The 12,806-nt window shown below is 38.8% G+C and overlaps 1 protein-coding gene across 1 annotated transcript in view; it reads left to right on the top strand.

The window, feature by feature from the left end:
- The window catches only part of ADCY8 (adenylate cyclase 8), a 937,503-nt gene that overhangs the window by 495,403 nt on the left and 429,294 nt on the right, over window positions 1-12,806 (top strand). The gene's annotated exons all lie outside the window — the stretch shown is intronic.

The following is a 12,806-nucleotide window of genomic DNA, read 5'->3' as shown; positions in this document are numbered from 1 at the left end:
AGAAGGCAACAGCCCTGGTGTTTCAAAACCTTATATGAAGGAAAAATATTGATTTGCAGACCCTTGAATTAATTATATATTTATATTAGTAAGTGAGATTATATAGCAGCCGCAATTAGTTTACTATCTAGATAGACAGGGATTTCAGCACATCTTTTTAAACTGTTGAACAAATGCCCAACTCCGCTTAATAGCGGTAAAGGGAAGTCTACTTCCATTCACCACAAACTTGCATGTCAATCAGAGAATTTATCTATTTAGTTAATAAATATCGTGAGACACATAAACCAAAGGAACAGGGAAGTGTTGGTTGACAGATGTCTAAGCACAGATTCTGCTGTACATATTTATTAAATAAAACCACATAGAACAACAAAGAGTAATATTCAAACTGTGAGCTAGCTGTACTGACAACACCTCCACTAGCGGGTGGTTACGTACACGACGTAAAATCCACCACCTTAGTGATCCTTGAGGATCTATGTCAGTACATTACCTGTATATATATATGTCTAAACAATAAACGATTACACATTTAACAGTTAAATCGTTTGTTATGTGTTCAGCTCCCAGTATTGTGCACAATACATATAATAGCCAGCAATCCAAAGGTTGATCCTTATAATAGGGAACAGTATAGACTGTAAGGGGTAATGAAACAACTCCAGTAACAGCGGACACCACCAATAGTGTTAAAGGTATCAGGCGTCATGTTATTATGAATCTGGATCTATGTTTGCAAATCCCAATTCACAGACTAACTGATTGCTTAGCATAACAATATAAATATATAGACCTTTGTTATTATATACAGTACGTATCAAAGACAGGTAGAGGCTGAGGGGATAAGGATTAACAACTCCAGTATTCAGCGGGCACCACCAATATAGAGAAAGGTAACAGGTGTCATGAATATTACTTGTTCTGGATCTATGTTAAAGCAGCCCCAAAGCTACGCATTATGTCTTTCACAGTCGGATATATGCAGATTGTATGGAATCTATCAAACACAGTGCAATGATAATACAAATACACAGACAAAATAAGGAGAGGTTGCACATAAGTACAAGTTGCAGTGGTGTAAATGAAACACCCACAGACAGTTTTGATTTGTCCCAGAAAGAAAGTTGAGCCGTGTGTATAAGCAGTACATCCAAACACCTTCCGGTATCTGAAGAAAAGCAGACTAAAGTGTCAAAGTTATTCATTCAACTTGTTATACAACCGTATTTTGCTTTTGGTGATTAGATATCCCAGATTCGTTTCTATGTGGGCTGAATCAGCTTTCTTCGTTCACCATCATGCTGAATTAAGAACAACGTGGACGCCACAGCAATCTGTCCTTCAGACACGTCCACCTCCACTTCCCACGTCACTGTATAATAACAAAGGTCTATATATTTATATTGTTATGCTAAGCAATCAGTTAGTCTGTGAATTGGGATTTGCAAACATAGATCCAGATTCATAATAACATGACGCCTGATACCTTTAACACTATTGGTGGTATCCGCTGTTACTAGAGTTGTTTCATTACCCCTTACAGTCAATACTGTTCCCTATTATAAGGATCAACCTTTGGATTGCTGGCTATTATATGTATTGTGCACAATACTGGGAGCTGAACACATAACAAACCATTTAAAGGGACATTAAACACAAAAAATGTCTTTCATGATTCAGATGGAGAATACCATTTTAAACAACTTTCTAATTTACTTCTATTATCTAATTTGCTTCATTCTCTTGATATTCTTTCCTGAAAAGCTTATCTAGATAGGCTCAGTAGCTTCTGATTGGTGGCTGCACATAGATGCCTAATGTGATTGGCTCACCCATGTGCATTGCTATTTCTTTAACAAAATATATCTAAATAATGAAGCAAATTAGATAATAGAAGTAAATTGGAATGTTGTTAAAAATTGTATTTTCTATCTGAATCATGAAAGAAAATTCATGGTTTTAATGTCCCTTCAACTGTTAAATGTGTAATCGTTTATTGTTTTGACATATATATACAGGTAATGTACTGACATAGATCCTCAAGGATCACTAAGGTGGTGGATTTTATGTCGTATACGTAACCACCCGCTAGTGGAGGTGTTGTCAATACAGCTAGCTCACAGTTTGAATATTACTCTTTGTTGTTCTATGTGGTTTTATTTAATAAATATGTACAGCAGAATCTGTGCTTGGACATCTGTCAACCAACGCTTCCCAGTTCCTTTGGTTTATGTGTCTCACGATATTTATTAACTAAATAGATAAATTCTCTGATTGACATGCAAGTTTGTGGTGAATGGAAGTAGACTTCACTTTACTGCTATTAAGTGGAGTTGGGGATTTGTTCAACAGTTTAAAAAGATGTGTTGAAATCCCTGTCTATCTAGATAGCAAACTAATTGCGGCTGCTATATAATCTCACTTACTAATATAAATATATAGATAAATAAATAGATAGATCGATAGATAGATAGATAAATAACAGACAGACAGACAGATATATAGATAGATAGATAGATAGATAGATAGATAGATAGATGATATAATTATAAATAGATAGATAGACAGACAGAAATAAAGATAGATAGATAATATATAGATAGATAGATAGATAGATAGACAATATACAGATAGATAGGTGATAATTTATAGATAGATAGATAGATAGATAGATAGATGATAGATAGATAGATAGATAGATAATATACAGATAGATAGATAATATATATATATATATATATATATATATATATAAATAAAAATAATATACAGATAGATAGATAATATATATTTCTCCAACATTGGTGTGTCCGGTCCACGGCGTCATCCTTACTTGTGGGATATTCTCTTCCCCAACAGGAAATGGCAAAGAGTCCCAGCAAAGCTGGTCACATGATCCCTCCTAGGCTCCGCCCACCCAGTCATTCTCTTTGCCGTTGCACAGGCAACATCTCCACGGAGATGGTTAAGAGTTTTTTGGTGTTTAAATGTAGTTTTATTCTTCTATCAAGTGTTTGTTATTTTAAAATAGTGCTGGTATGTACTATTTACTCTGAAACAGAAAAGGATGAAGATTTCTGTTTGTAAGAGGAAGATGATTTTAGCAGACAGTAACTAAAATCGATTGCTGTTTCCACACAGGACTGTTGAGATGAAGTAACTTCAGTTGGGGGAAACAGTTAGCAGTCTTTTCTGCTTAAGGTATGACTAGCCATATTTCTAACAAGACCATGTAATGCTGGAAGGCTGTCATTTCCCCTCATGGGGACCGGTAAGCCATTTTCTTAGTTAAACATAAAAGAATAAAGGGCTTCAAAAAGGGCTTAAAAACTGGTAGACATTTTTCTGGGCTAAAACAATTGCTTTACTAGGCATATTATGCAGATTCTAACTAATTATTGGTATTATAATCTTGGGGAACGTTTAGAAAAACGGCAGGCACTGTGTTGGACACCTTTTTCAGATGGGGGCCTTTCTAGTTATAGACAGAGACTCATTCTGGGACTGTATAGGGGTTAAATGTAAAAACGGCTCCGGTTCCGTTAATTTAAGGGTTAAAGCTCTGAAATTTGGTGTGCAATACTTTTAATGCTTTAAGACACTGTGGTGAAATTTTGGTGAATTTTGAACAATTCCTTCATACTTTTTCACATATTCAGTAATAAAGTGTTTTCAGTTTGAAATTTAAAGTGACAGTAACGGTTTTATTTTAAAACGTTTTTTGTGCTTTGTTGACAAGTTTAAGCCTGTTTAACATGTCTGTACCATCAGATAAGCTATGTTCTATATGTATGAAAGCCAATGTGTCTCCCCATTTAAATTTATGTGATAATTGTGCCATAGTGTCCAAACAAAGTAAGGACAGTACTGCCACAGATAATGATATTGCCCAAGATGATTCCTCAAATGAGGGGAGTAAACATGATATTACATCATCCCCTACTGTGTCTACACCAGTTATGCCCACACAGGAGGCCCCTAGTACATCTAGTGCGCCAATACTTATTACCATGCAACAATTAACGGCTGTAATGGATAACTCCATAGCAAATCTTTTATCCAAAATGCCTACTTATCAGAGAAAGCGCGATTGCTCTGTTTTAAACACTGAAGAGCAAGAGGACGCTGATGATAACTGTTCTGACAAACCCTCACACCAATCTCAAGGGGCCATGAGGGAGGTTTTGTCTGATGGAGAAATTTCAGATTCAGGAAAAATTTCTCATCAAGCTGAACCTGATGTTGTGACATTTAAATTTAAATTAGAACATCTCCGCGCACTGCTTAAGGAGGTGTTATCTACTCTGGATGATTGTGACAATTTGGTCATTCCAGAGAAATTATGTAAGATGGACAAGTTCCTAGAGGTTCCGGTGCCCCCCGACGCTTTTCCTATACCCAAGCGGGTGGCGGACATAGTAAATAAAGAGTGGGAAAGGCCCGGCATACCTTTTGTTCCCCCCCCTATATTTAAGAAATTATTTCCTATAGTCGACCCCAGAAAGGACTTATGGCAGACAGTCCCCAAGGTCGAGGGGGCAGTTTCTACTCTAAACAAACGCACTACTATTCCTATCGAAGATAGTTGTGCTTTCAAAGATCCTATGGATAAGAAATTAGAGGGTTTGCTTAAAAAGATTTTTGTACAGCAAGGTTACCTTCTACAACCAATTTCATGCATTGTTCCTGTCACTACGGCAGCGTGTTTCTGGTTCGAGGAACTAGAAAAATCGCTCAGTAAAGAATCTTCGTATGAGGAGGTTATGGACAGAGTTCAAGCACTTAAATTGGCTAACTCTTTTGTTTTAGATGCCGCTTTGCAATTAGCTAGATTAGCGGCGAAAAATTCAGGGTTTGCTGTCTTGGCGCGCAGAGTGCTTTGGCTAAAGTCTTGGTCAGTGGATGTGTCTTCCAAGACAAAATTGCTTAACATTCCTTTCAAAGGTAAAACATTATTTGGACCTGATTTGAAAGAGATTATTTCAGACATCACTGGGGGAAAGGGCCACGCCCTCCCACAGGATAGGTCTTTTAAGGCTAATAATAAGCCTAATTTTCGTCCCTTTCGCAGAAACGGACCAGTCTCTAATTCTGTATCCTCTAAGCAAGAGGGTAATACTTCACAACCTAAACCAGCCTGGAAACCAATGCAAGGCTGGAACAAGGGTAAGCAGGCCAAGAAGCCTACCACTGCTACCAAAACAGCATGAAGGGATAGCCCCCGATCCGGGACCGGATCTAGTGGGGGGCAGACTTTCTCTCTTTGCTCAGGCTTGGGCAAGAGATGTTCAGGATCCTTGGGCGCTAGAAATAGTTTCTCAAGGTTATCTCCTGGAATTCAAGGAACTACCTCCAAGGGGAAGGTTCCACAGGTCTCAATTATCTTCAAACCAAATAAAGAGACAGGCATTCTTACATTGTGTAGAAGACCTGTTAAAGATGGGAGTGATACATCCAGTTCCAATAAGAGAACAAGGAATGGGATTTTATTCCAATCTGTTCATAGTTCCCAAAAAAGAGGGAACATTCAGACCATTTTTGGATCTAAAGATCCTAAACAAATTTCTCAGGGTACCATCGTTCAAAATGGAAACTATTCAAACGATCCTACCTACTATCCAGGAAAATCAATTTATGACTACCGTGGATTTAAAGGATGCGTACCTACATATTCCTATCCACAAGGAACATCATCAGTTCCTAAGGTTCGCTTTTCTGGACAAGCATTACCAGTTTGTGGCACTTCCATTTGGATTAGCCACTGCTCCAAGGATTTTCACAAAGGTACTAGGGTCCCTTCTAGCGGTTCTAAGACCAAGGGGCATTGCAGTAGTACCTTACTTGGACGACACCCTGATTCAAGCGTCGTCCCTGTCAAAAACAAAGGCTCATACAGACATCGTCTTAGCCTTTCTCAGATCTCACGGATGGAAGGTGAACAAAGAAAAAAGTTCTCTGTCCCCGTCAACAAGAGTTCCCTTCTTGGGAACAATAATAGATTCCTTAGAAATTAGGATTTTTCTGACAGAGGTCAGAAAATCAAAACTTCTAAGCTCTTGTCAAGTACTTCATTCTGTTCCTCGTCCTTCCATAGCGCAGTGCATGGAAGTAATAGGATTGATGGTTGCAACAATGGACATAGTTCCTTTTGCACAAATTCATCTTAGACCATTACAACTGTGCATGCTCAGACAGTGGAATGGGGATTATACAGACTTGTCTCCGACGATTCAAGTAGATCAAAAGACCAGAGATTCACTCCGTTGGTGGCTGACCCTGGACAATCTGTCACAGGGAATGAGCTTCCGCAGACCAGAGTGGGTCATTGTCACGACCGACGCCAGCCTAGTGGGCTGGGGCGCGGTCTGGGAATCCCTGAAAGCTCAGGGTCTATGGTCTCGGGAAGAGTCTCTTCTCCCGATAAACATTCTGGAACTGAGAGCGATATTCAATGCTCTCAGAGCTTGGCCTCAACTAGCAAAGGCCAAATTCATAAGGTTTCAGTCAGACAACATGACGACCGTTGCATATATCAATCATCAGGGGGGAACAAGGACTTCCCTGGCGATGAAAGAAGTGACCAAGATGATTCAATGGGCGGAGGATCACTCCTGCCACTTGTCTGCGATCCACATCCCAGGAGTGGAAAATTGGGAAGCGGATTTTCTGAGTCGCCAGACATTCCATCCGGGGGAGTGGGAACTCCATCCGGAAATCTTTGCCCAAATAACTCAATTATGTGGCATTCCAGACATGGATCTGATGGCGTCTCGTCAGAACTTCAAGGTTCCTTGCTACGGGTCCAGATCCAGGGATCCCAAGGCGACCCTAGTAGATGCACTAGTAGCACCTTGGACCTTCAACCTAGCTTATGTATTCCCACCGTTTCCTCTCATCCCCAGGCTGGTAGCCAGGATCAATCAGGAGAGGGCCTCGGTGATCTTGATAGCTCCTGCGTGGCCACGCAGGACTTGGTATGCAGACCTGGTGAATATGTCATGGGCTCCACCATGGAAGCTACCTTTGAGACAGGACCTTCTTGTTCAGGGTCCATTCGAACATCCGAATCTGGTTTCCCTCCAACTGACGGCTTGGAGATTGAACGCTTGATTTTATCAAAGCGTGGGTTTTCAGATTCTGTAATAGATACTCTGATTCAGGCTAGAAAGCCTGTAACTAGAAAAATTTACCATAAAATATGGAAAAAATATATCTGTTGGTGTGAATCTAAAGGATTCCCATGGAACAAGATAAAAATTCCTAAGATTCTATCCTTTCTACAAGAAGGTTTGGAGAAAGGATTATCTGCAAGTTCTCTGAAGGGACAGATCTCTGCTTTATCTGTTTTACTTTACAAAAGACTGGCAGCTGTGCCAGATGTTCAAGCATTTGTTCAGGCTCTGGTTAGGATCAAGCCTGTTTACAGACCTTTGACTCCTCCCTGGAGTCTAAATCTAGTTCTTTCAGTTCTTCAAGGGGTTCCGTTTGAACCCTTACATTCCGTAGATATTAAGTTATTATCTTGGAAAGTTTTGTTTTTGGTTGCAATTTCTTCTGCTAGAAGAGTTTCAGAGTTATCTGCTCTGCAGTGTTCTCCGCCCTATCTGGTGTTCCATGCAGATAAGGTGGTTTTGCGTACTAAGCCTGGTTTTCTTCCGAAAGTTGTTTCCAACAAAAATATTATCCAGGAGATAGTTGTACCTTCTTTGTGTCCGAATCCAGTTTCAAAGAAGGAACGTTTGTTACACAATTTGGACGTAGTCCGTGCTCTAAAATTCTATTTAGAGGCTACTAAAGATTTCAGACAAACATCTTCCTTGTTTGTTGTTTATTCTGGTAAAAGGAGAGGTCAAAAAGCGACTTCTACCTCTCTTTCCTTTTGGCTTAAAAGCATTATCCGATTGGCTTATGAGACTGCTGAAAGAATCACATCTCACTCCACTAGGGCTGTGGCTTCCACATGGGCCTTCAAGAACGAGGCTTCTGTTGACCAGATATGTAAGACAGCGACTTGGTCTTCACTGCACACTTTTGCCAAATTTTACAAATTTGATACTTTTGCTTCTTCGGAGGCTATTTTTGGGAGAAAGGTTTTGCAAGCCGTGGTGCCTTCCATTTAGGTGACCTGATTTGCTCCCTCCCTTCATCCGTGTCCTAAAGCTTTGGTATTGGTTCCCACAAGTAAGGATGACGCCGTGGACCGGACACACCAATGTTGGAGAAAACAGAATTTATGCTTACCTGATAAATTACTTTCTCCAAGGGTGTGTCCGGCCCACGGCCCGCCCTGGTTTTTTAATCAGGTCTGATGAATTATTTTCTCTAACTACAGTCACCACGGTATCATATGGTTTCTCCTATATATATTTCCTCCTGTCCGTCGGTCGAATGACTGGGGTGGGCGGAGCCTAGGAGGGATCATGTGACCAGCTTTGCTGGGACTCTTTGCCATTTCCTGTTGGGGAAGAGAATATCCCACAAGTAAGGATGACGCCGTGGACCGGACACACCGTTGGAGAAAGTAATTTATCAGGTAAGCATAAATTATGTTATAAATATATATATATATATATATATAGATAGATAGATAGATAACAGACAAACAGAAAGATAGATAACAAACAGATATATAGATACATAGATAAATAGATAGAAGACAGACAGATAGATAGATAGATGACGGACAGATAGATAGATAGATAGATAGATAGATAGATAGACAGATAACAAACAGATATATATATATATAGATACATAGATAGATAGATAGATAGATAGATAACAGACAGACAGATAGATAGATAGATAGACAGACAGATAGATAGATAGATAGATAGATAGATAGATAGATAGATAGATAGATAGATAAAAAGAAGAATTGTATTACATATTCTTCATACAATCTGGGATATGTTTGTTATGATATTCATTCTCAATGCTTTTTGTAGCTTATTATTTTAAGCACTCCTGGCTGTTGCTGAAACAGATGGGAATGCAAAAGGATTTTTTTGTTCTTACAGATATTGGAAAGAAGCTTACGTGAAAATAACAAACCTATTTATGCATATTTTTCACAGCTTTTCCCCAGTTTCACATTATTTATTTAAATATATTTGTATTCTATTCAAAGACTTTCTTTGATTGTTTTTATTTTTTTTCACATGCAAGAATGAGCAACCATCAACTGCATGACACACACACACATATAAATATGTTTGTGTCCGTGTATGTTTGTGTGTAACAACTATTTCTATATATTCATGCATGAATAAAGATGAACAGAGGGTTAGTTGTTAGGAATTTAACATATATAATATATGTTCTTTTGAAAAGCATGTGAATTTACACTGTGTGCAGAATTATTAGGCAAATGAGTATTTTGACCACATCATCCTCTTTATGCATGTTGTCTTACTCCAAGCTGTATAGGCTCGAAAGCCTGCTACCAATTAAGCATATTAGGTGATGTGAATCTCTGTAATGAGAAGGGGTGTGGTCTAATGACATCAACACCCTGTATCAGGTGTGCATAATTATTAGGCAACTTCCTTTCCTTTGGCAAAATGGGTCAAAAGAAGGACTTGACAGGCTCAGAAAAGTAGAAAATAGTGAGATATCTTGCAGAGGGATGCAGCACTCTTAAAATTGCAAAGCTTCTGAAGCGTGATCATCGAACAATCAAGCGTTTCATTCAAAATAGTCAACAGGGTTGCAAGAAGCGTGTGGAAAAACCAAGGCGCAAAATAACTGCCCATGAACTGAGAAAAGTCAAGCGTGCAGCTGCCAAGATGCCACTTGCCACCAGTTTGGCCATATTTCAGAGCTGCAACATCACTGGAGTGCCCAAAAGCACAAGGTGTGCAATACTCAGAGACATGGCCAAGGTAAGAAAGGCTGAAAGACGACCACCACTGAACAAGACACACAAGCTGAAACGTCAAGACTGGGCCAAGAAATATCTCAAGACTGATTTTTCTAAGGTTTTATGGACTGATGAAATGAGAGTGAGTCTTGATGGGCCAGATGGATGGGCCCGTGGCTGGATTGGTAAAGGGCAGAGAGCTCCAGTCCGACTCAGACGCCAGCAAGGTGGAGGTGGAGTACTGGTTTGGGCTGGTATCATCAAAGATGAGCTTGTGGGGCCTTTTCGGGTTGAGGATGGAGTCAAGCTCAACTCCCAGTCCTACTGCCAGTTTCTGGAAGACACCTTCTTCAAGCAGTGGTACAGGAAGAAGTCTGCATCCTTCAAGAAAAACAAGATTTTCATGCAGGACAATGCTCCATCACACGCGTCCAAGTACTCCACAGCGTGGCTGGCAAGAAAGGGTATAAAAGAAGAAAATCTAATGACATGGCCTCCTTGTTCACCTGATCTGAACCCCATTGAGAACCTGTGGTCCATCATCAAATGTGAGATTTACAAGGAGGGAAAACAGTACACCTCTCTGAACAGTGTCTGGGAGGCTGTGGTTGCTGCTGCACGCAATGTTGATGGTGAACAGATCAAAACACTGACAGAATCCATGAATGGCAGGCTTTTGAGTGTCCTTGCAAAGAAAGGTGGCTATATTGTCACTGATTTGTTTTTGTTTTGTTTTTGAATGTCAGAAATGTATATTTGTGAATGTTGAGATGATATATTGGTTTCACTGGTAAAAATAAATAATTGAAATGGGTATATATTTGTTTTTTGTTAAGTTGCCTAATAATTATGCACAGTAATAGTCACCTGCACACACAGATATCCCCCTAAAATAGCTATAACTAAAAACAAACTAAAAACTACTTCCAAAACTATTCAGCTTTGATATTAATGAGTTTTTTGGGTTCATTGAGAACATGGTTGTTGTTCAATAATAAAATTAATCCTCAAAAATACAACTTGCCTAATAATTCTGCACTCCCTGTATTTCAGTGTACTGATTTGGGTATATAGTCTGAGGAAAGGGAGCTATATCCCTGAAATGATACACTGAAATAGATTCATGTGTGTTTCAAAATACCAGTGATTGTAAGCTTATTGCTACTATTTTATATATATATATCTATATATCCATAACTGATACATATATATATATATATATATACACATAAATCCATAACTGATACATATATATATATATATATACCTATAAATCCATAACTGATACATATATATATACATATATATATATATATATATATATATATATATATATATACCTATAAAGCCATAACTGATATATATATATATACTGTATATATATATATATATATATATATATATATATATACCTATAAATCCATAACTGATACATATATATATATATATATATATATATATATATACCTATAAATCCATAACTGATACATACATATATATATATATACCTATAAATCCATAACTGATACATACATACATATATATATATATATATATATATATACCTATAAATCCATAACTGATACACACACACATATATATATATATATATATATATATATATATATATGTATGTATATATACCTATAAATCCATAACTGATACATATGGACACCTGACCATAATACTATATGAGCTTGTGGGACATTCTATTCCAAACCATGGTAATTAATATGCATCCATGATTTTTATGTGAAGTATTATCTACCACCAGCGCATAGATTTTTAGTTGTTTAATCATAAACAATTAATATGCATCCACCATTCTTCTGGGAAGGCTTTCCACATAATTTTGGAGTGTGTTTGTAGGAATTTGTGGCAATTCAGCCAAATAATCATTTGTGAGGTCTGGCACTAATGTTGGATGAGAAGGCTAGCTTGCAAATGGCATTCAAAGACATTCCAAAGATGTTCAAGCCACTCAGGTTTCTCCTCACAAAAATCATCAAACCATGGGCGCGATCCGGTATGCATCGTAGTTTGCGGCGCAAGCGAAGGAACCCCCGCCGTCGTCAGTTTCAGCTCGCAACTCGAGCTATCACATATACGGCGCCGTCAGATGCTAAAGTGCCGTAAGTCTGATAAACCAGCGATGTCCAGAAATCTGCGTAAGTACAAATTTCTGGAGTCGCCAGTGACTTACGGCACTTTAGAAACTGCCAGCGCCTACAAAACCTGAATAAAGTATGAAATCACCCGTACTGTCTAACACGCCTCCTAAACATAGCCCGACACGTCTAACCCTCTATCCGCTATCCCCCCTCACTATCCTAACAATAAAAAATGTATTAACCCCTTAACCGCCGCTCCCAGACCCCGCCACCACCTAATAAAGTTATTAACCCCTAAACCGCTGCTCCCGGACCCCGCCGCCAGCTATATTAAATTTATAACCCCCTAATGTGAGCCCCTACCCCGCTGCCATCTACCTTACCTACCCCCTTAAGTGAGCCCCTACCCCGCCACCATCTATTTTAAAATTATTAACCCCTAATTTAATCCCCCTACCCCGCCGCCACCTATATTAAATTATTTAACCCCTAATCTAATCCCCCTACCCCGCCGCCAGCTATATTAAATTATTTAACCCATTATCTAATCCCCCTACCCCGCCGCCACCTATATTAAATTAATTAACCCCTAATCTAATCCCCCTACCCCGCCGCCAGCTATATTAAATTATTTAACCCCTAATCTAATCCCCCTACCCCGCCGCCAGCTATATTAAATTATTTAACCCCTAATCTAATTCCCCTACCCCGCTGCCACCTATATTAAATTAATTAACCCCTAATCTAATCCCCCTACCCCGCCGCCAGCTATATTAAATTATTTATCCCCTAAAATACTAAACTATCCCTACCACTAAACCTAAGTCTAA

This window comes from Bombina bombina, chromosome 5, assembly GCF_027579735.1.
Source record: "Bombina bombina isolate aBomBom1 chromosome 5, aBomBom1.pri, whole genome shotgun sequence".
Taxonomy (NCBI): domain Eukaryota; kingdom Metazoa; phylum Chordata; class Amphibia; order Anura; family Bombinatoridae; genus Bombina; species Bombina bombina.
This window is presented reverse-complemented; position numbering and strand designations above follow the sequence as displayed.